Raw genomic sequence first — 7,715 nt, 5'->3', positions numbered from 1 at the left:
TGCAAACAGAGCTGTTTGAAGCCTAGACAAGTTCCTGAATGAAACTCAGTGCTGTCTCCTTGTGAAGCAGTAATAAACATTTACATTTGGGAAATGGTTGAAACCTTAGGGAAAAAAATGAAGCCCTAATGATCTCTTGTTGGGGATGGAAAGTCTAATGATACATAATAGTAATTATGACAACAATAATAATGATAAATTGTGATTTGACGATGGGTTGGAAATAGAAAGCAATGAGCTTTGGAGAAAAAAAATGAGACAGTTTATAGCATATTTTGAGGAACACAGGTGCTCTTAGCTTCAGTCTGTTTCTGGGACTATATAAAAACATCAAGTGAAAAATGACAGATGCCGCCTCTTTCCTGCTGCTCTTGAAAACTTACTTTTTTCTATTAAGAATCAAGTGCTTGAGTTCTTGCATAGTGTAAACAGAATCGTTTGTCAAACTTTAATTCAACATAAAACTCTAGAAATACGACTGTGACCCGGTGACTATCACATTGAGTCAAGGTCATTTTCTTTGGTTGCTCCCTTTATTTCTGTATTTATCATAAAACCCTGTCAGTGCCCTTTGAAGTGTTTTCTTTTGTTGGTTTGTTTTTGGGTTTTTGTTTTTTGATTTTTTTTTTTTTGGTACCTTGGTTTTTTGCTATTTCACATATGCTTTACTATCTCCATTAAAATGTATCTTTATATCATTTTCATTCTCACTTTTGTCTCTAATCTTTCACTGATAATAACCCCTATAATGTGATGAGTTTTCTGGGCAGTAGCCATCCAACATACTTTTTATGTTTACTTCAATCCCATGCTGTGTTAGGCATACTTTTATAGTACACTTGTGCTGGTTTAAATACACCTGATGTTGTGCTGCACCATGATCAATATTTTAGAGCACTACTTATTATCTGCTATGTTATAAATTTCTAGGGAGATTGCAATTTAAGAATAACTTCTCGGAACTTTGAAGCTCTAGAAATGATCCATAACTAGACCTCAAATTTTACACAATGGGTTCATAAGTGTTACTTTGATACACAAAGTATATTTCATCCAGAAGTCATCTTTATCCTGTCTAGCCTGCTCACATGTGCTATTGGAAAAGATCAAGGAAAACATTTTCCTCCTTTTATTTTATCAAGCTTTTCCAGAATGAAGAACATTACAATAATTGCTCATCATACTAAGAAAAGGAGCTTGAGAACTTAAGCCACATTAAGAACTTAAGAGTATCTATGCAAATCAGCAAATCCTTAAATGCTTCCTAATGCATTATTACAGAAATATTAACTGCAGATTGGATCAAATGCTATACAATCAGTCTCACCTTCCATTCTCCCCAAACAACAACAATAAAAGCAACAATAACCATTAAAAACAGATGGGAAAATCCTTAGAACTCCATGTAACTGAAAGGAATGGAAAAGCATAGTGGACCTTAAAGAAAAGGTAAATAAACTTGCTCAACATTGGCAATGATGCAAGTCTGCTCCATATTCTCATTCCCCAAATGATTCAAAAGACAAACTTATAGAGTTGAGATATTGGAAAGATGATAAGATAGAAACTTATAAGTATTATCCTAATATCTATATTTTAATAATAAAATTATTTAAATCAAAGATAATTTTCAGCAAAAAAAAAAAAAAACCTATAAAATTTGATCCCCTCAAGTTTTTGTTTTTGTTTTTTTTTTTCCTTTAACAATTCCATTGAGATAGTTTCTGTTACATTCCTCTCCCAATCCAACCATTAGATTTTCCTTTAGTGTTAGGTATAGTTTCTTAGTTTGGTTAACCCCACTGAAAATGGAATAGTGGATCTGCAACTTTACTGGGTCTACTTTATGATTTCCCAGATGAAAATTGCCAGCAACCAAACAAAAGGGACATTAATGCTAGCCCCTTCATATTCTGTCCTCTTGATCCAGCCTATTGTAGATCTCTTTCTGTTGCAGAAGGTTAAATGGTATGGGCTTTGACATGCATCCTCTGCATATCTCTAAGATAACAATACCAAATCTAACTCAGTATTCAGTAAATTTGAGAAAAAGATTGAGGACATGTGAAGACATTATACAAACCAAAAGAGGAAACAAACATCTGTTAGGGGAAAAGTGCAAGTATTTCCATTGAAATGGGTAAATAATAAACTTAAATAAGTTATAAAACGTCTTTGTAAAATTGCTGAAGGGAAAGTAGATAATAACATTAACTAAGTAAGAAAATCTCAGGTAAAATAAAAACTGTATTTGACCAAGTCTTACCGTCACTTAAAGAATTGAAATGCAGAATTAACTTTGTAGGTAACTGAATATGGGTGCTAAATGAGGTGTCTTCAGTTATAATGAGATAAGAAAGAATGAATCTATAACAGACATGAATGGTAGAATACAGAAATATAATCTTTCAATAATAGTCATTTTAAAGGACAGAACAGCAGATAGACCAGCAATAGCAATCATATGTGGAAAAGACGAAAATTTGCATATGAGACTGGGAATTGGGAAGCCTGACTATTCAATGCTAAAAACATTAAGCAGAAACAAATAGCAAGTTATATGTTATTTCAAGACAAGAAATATTTCAAGTTTTCAAGGAGGAGGAAAAGTTAATTTTACTAATGTGAGATTAGCATCAGATACATTATCTGAAAAAAATAAACACCAGATCAAATTAAAGAATATAAATTTCAAGAGAAAATGATACAATTCAATAATTTACTAAGAGTGAGCTCTGATTTTTTTCACTATATTTTAAAAGAAACACTTCTATTTTTTTAAGAGTTTATTTTTTAGAGCATTTTTAGGTTTACAACAAAACTGAGAGTGAAGTACATTGATTTCCCATATGCCATCTGTCTACACACATGCATTATCAACATCACTCATCAGAATGGTACCATTTTTTACCAAGAACAAATCTACATTAACATGTTATAATCACCCAAAGACCATACTTTACCATAGGGTTAACTAATGGTATTGTGCATTCTATGAATTTGGATAAATGTATAATGACACATTTCCATCATTACAGCATCATGAAGAGTATCTCACTGCCTTAAATATCTATGCTCCGCCTATTCATCCCTCCACCCTACTCCAACAACCACTGATTTCTTTACTATCTTCAGACTATTGCCTTTTCTAGAATGTCATACAGTTGGAATCATACACTATGGAGCCTTTTCAGATTGGCTTCTTTCATTTATGCATTTAAGGTTCCTCCATGTTTTTTCATAACTTGATAGCTCATGTCTTTTTAGTTTGCATAATATTCCATTATCCATATCCATATATACATATATATATGTATGAATGACAATTTCTTCCTTAAATGTTTGGTAGAATTCACCAATAAACATTTCCCTTTTAATATCCAAATTCTGTAGCCCATCAAACCCAACACTGTGGTTCTGAAAAATTCACCAAAGAACATTTTTAAAGTGACAATTTTGTTTGTGATAACATTAAACAGTTGAAATATGACTTTGGTTGCCCATACTTTTCCTCAGTTAAGTACCTAAAGTTTATGCAAAAAAACTCTGTTTTTCAGCCTATACCCATAATGAATTAGTTAAAATCTAACAATCCTAGTTATTAAATACAACTATAATTTTGAGAGATAGAAGTAATTTTCTTAGACAAGTTTTTATCTTAATTTCCAAAGTCAACATTCAACCAAATTAATTAGCAATAATTAATTTTCACACTTTTTAAAGCTGGCTAAAGTTATTGAATTTTACTTCTCGTTTATAAGTCTTCTTCCTATAGATGAAGTTACATTATCAAGAACTATCCATAATCAAGGTCAATAACAATTTGAAAGTGAGAAAGGTAGTGGTTGTATTGCACAAGAGTGAGGATGCTTAGGGATTAAAATGCTTTTATGATAATGTATTAAGTAATAAAATAAAAGTTACTTAGATTTAATGGAAGTAAATTATTAGTTTTACATAATGATTTAATAAAAATATGCCAATAATGTGGCAATGTATCTGAACATAAATTTTACTTCATATACAGAAAAGGATGTTTGAAAGTTTAGTTGCCTAGGGAGTTTAGGAAATAATTATTTTTGGTACATTATTTGGTCTTTGGAATCACAAAGCATTCTTGTAATACAATGATACGCATTATATTCATAAATCTTAGAAATATCACCAGATAGCATCTAATGTTGCCATGCGTATCAAAAATAAATCAGCATGGATGTTAACTGTTAAATTGGTCTGTTTGTATTCAAAATAAATTGACAATACACAGCAACAGCCTTAAAACGTTGGAGGCCCTTCGCATAATAACTTACTTTCTAATTTCCTATGGGAATAACAGGACAAAGGGATAAACATATGTGTATGGCAGTGTTCATCGCAGTTCTAAAACAGCAAAAACCAAAAGCAAATTAAATCTCTCATAATAGACGATTTCCAAATAAAAATGGTAATATATTATGGCATTAAAATAATTATTTAAACTACATACCATATGTATAGAATCATTGCATTAAAGAGAAAAGTTCTAGAAACTGTAAGTCAAAATACTGAAATTGGTGAACATTTAGGCAGCAAAAGGAGGTGGTTCTGTAAGATTTTATAACTTTTTTTTCCCATCCATATTGTCTATGGAATTTAAAAGAAAAAAATTAGAGATGGAGATGGGGAGTAAATAAGTGTCAAAGGATCAGGATAGTCTCATGGACTTTTTGTAGAATAGGATAAAAGTGTATGTTTGTAAGCAGATGATTATGTGTATGTATACATGTGCATATTTTTTCTTCCTTGTTTATTAACCTTATAACTATCCAAAAATTATTTCTAATGCCATTATCCTGTATTGAATTTCCAAGAGATTTGACTTTCATGCTAAATTTTAACTAACAACTGAACCAGGTGTACGGTCTTCCAACAAGGATTGGACGCTTTGTAGCAGAAAATTGAAAAAACAAAATGCACTTTTACTTTTGAACATAAGACACCGATATTATACTTTACTAACATCATAGGGAATTTTATACTCTAAAATCTTTTGTAGAAAGATCCTTTAGAGTCATTCAAAAACTAAAGTGTTTTTTTCTTATTAAGGCAGAAAATGAACAAATTCTTTAGCTATGGGCCCCTTTTTCTAGACTTCTCTCCCAAGCATAAAGGAATGTAGCAAGACTAATGCAGTCAAATCCAAAAATCAGTGATGATTCTTAGCTTAGCCAAGTATCAATACACAAATTCAGCAGGACATTCAGTGTATCAATCTAAAGCTTTTAAATATATTTAACCTGTAAGATTAATGAAACATCAATAAATGAATTGCTAATAGCATAAGACATTTCTTTCACCTGGAATTCTAAAAAGGATTGTTATTTATTTATTTATTTATTTATTTATTTATTTATTTTTTCAATATATGAAATTTATTGTCAAGTTCGTTTCCATACAACACCCAGTGCTCATCCCAAAAGGTGCCCTCCTCAATACCCAACACTAAAAAGGATTGTTTAAACTCACCCCCAGTGTTCAGGGTAGAGAAGGATGGCTTCGAAATGCTGACTTTTCAGTCACGGAACTGGTTGGGTTTGGTATTTCTAATGATGAATCCTGCACAATGACTTTATATCATTGCATTTAATCCATTCACTATACAGTTTACTTTTCTAAGATTAAGCAATTTAGTTTATTTATTCTAATAAATCTAGAAAATAAGATTCACAATTTAGTTTCCAACTTTCTCCAATAAAATTTTATAATAAAATTTTTTCAGTGTAAATATAATACTTTTTCTGTTTTTTTTCCTATCTCAAAAAAAATTTACCTATTAATTTTTCTATATTTTTCAAAATTTATGTAAGGCAGCTTAAAAGATGCATCAAATATTATGAAACAACATCAATGGGCAGGATAGCACAGTTCTCTCTACAAAAACAAGCATGGATTCTAGAAAAATTAAATCTAAGTCTCATTGTGTTATCATAGTTACTATCACATGACTTTCTCTTCTTGGTGGAATGTTACTTGTCCTTCAAGTAACATTAAAGCTAATTAAAGGCTATCTCTACTCTCAAGATAATCCCAACCACCAAAACCAGAAATAATTGCATGTTTCTTTAGGCTCTAATACCTTATAGAATAGTACTAATTACAGTGGATATTTTCCCTTTCATTCAAGCATTGGCTATGAGCTCTTTAGATGGTAAAGAACCATGAATTTTATTATTTTCATATCCCCAGTGTCTAATACAGTGCCTGTCATTTAGTAAGCATTCAACTGTACTGAAAGAATCTCTGAAAAAATAATCATAATTGTATGTCAATGACTCAAGCCAAAGACAAGCAGGAACATACTTGTAATAGTACAAGGTAGATTTATTATGTGCTGCAGTAAGAGAGAACATACACTAGAAGAAAACATAAGGTATTTCTGTAAAAGAGTGTTAGAAATAATTTATTATAGGATCTGAGCTCCAGTTGGGTGATCTGGGGGAGGAGGATCTAAAGAAGTGGGAGTTTCACGTAGATTGGATGCTGTCAGACAATGGGGGAAATTCTGTAACTGTATACTTCAAAGAATCTTAACTATAGGAAGGGGAGACCGATACAAGAATTAAATTGTAATTGTTAAAAAAAAAAAAAGTAGCAATCACTCATTTTGGCTGATAGGGAATTTGGTATTTTTGTGGGTGGTAGAGGAAACTTGCTTTTATCTATTCTTAGGGGAAAAAAATGAAGTGGTCTTATTTTGTCCATTTATCATGGTCACAAGCAACCTTTTCTGAGTACTCTATGAAATTATTTATGAATAATAGAATAGCATGCCTTAGCTGTGTCAGGTCAGCTTCTGAATGTCTGGAACTACTCGTTTGTTCTCTTCATTTACTTCTATCTATCATCTTAAAATTTAGACAATTGTAAAATAAATTTTAAACTAGTTACACATAAAATTTTTTAAATTGAAGACACTATATATAAAATATTTTAAGAATGTATTGTTGAACAATACAGAATATAGAAAAGGTAATTTTCTAGAATATTTTTTAGTATACATGGGCTCTGCCAGCTTTAAAAAAAATAGGAGACACCACTAACAGAAGTGTTTAGATGACAAATTATATGTTTTTTATTTACTTTTAAGACATATATATGCATAGAGTAAAAACAAACAAAAAAACCTAGAAGAAAAAAGTGATTAAGAGAAGCATGTTTAGAATATTACCAATGACAAAAGAAGTGGTAACAAATCTCATCTGACACTATATTTTATTAAACACTATCAATGTGTAAAAAGCTTGTAAGATAATAAATATATAACCAAATTTAAAGAGCGGTATTGATTAGTATATTATTACTTTATAAAACTTAACTTCTTCTACTATCTTATAAATTTTTACATTGCGTCTAAGTGCAAAATTGACAGTAGCCTTCTAATTTCTTAAGGCTCTTGTTTCCAATAAACCCTAAACTTATTTGCATAGTGCAAATACCACTATATACCGAACACTCAATAAGTTGAATGCTGATTCCAAGCAATATATTCCAAATTCAAAGTCATCTTCTCCCTGCCAATATCTGCCCAATACTTCTTTCTATTTTCCAGTTCTCATCATATGTTAATGCATACTTTAAATACCTATACAAACTTAACATAACACCCTTAATTCACCAAAATTATTCTAGTTATTCTCACTTAAAACTTAAATTGATTTATTATTGTGAAGCCTTTT

This window comes from Panthera pardus, unplaced genomic scaffold (assembly GCF_024362965.1).
Source record: "Panthera pardus isolate Hobbes unplaced genomic scaffold, ASM2436296v1 HiC_scaffold_25, whole genome shotgun sequence".
Taxonomy (NCBI): domain Eukaryota; kingdom Metazoa; phylum Chordata; class Mammalia; order Carnivora; family Felidae; genus Panthera; species Panthera pardus.
Note: the sequence above shows the minus strand (reverse complement) of the source record.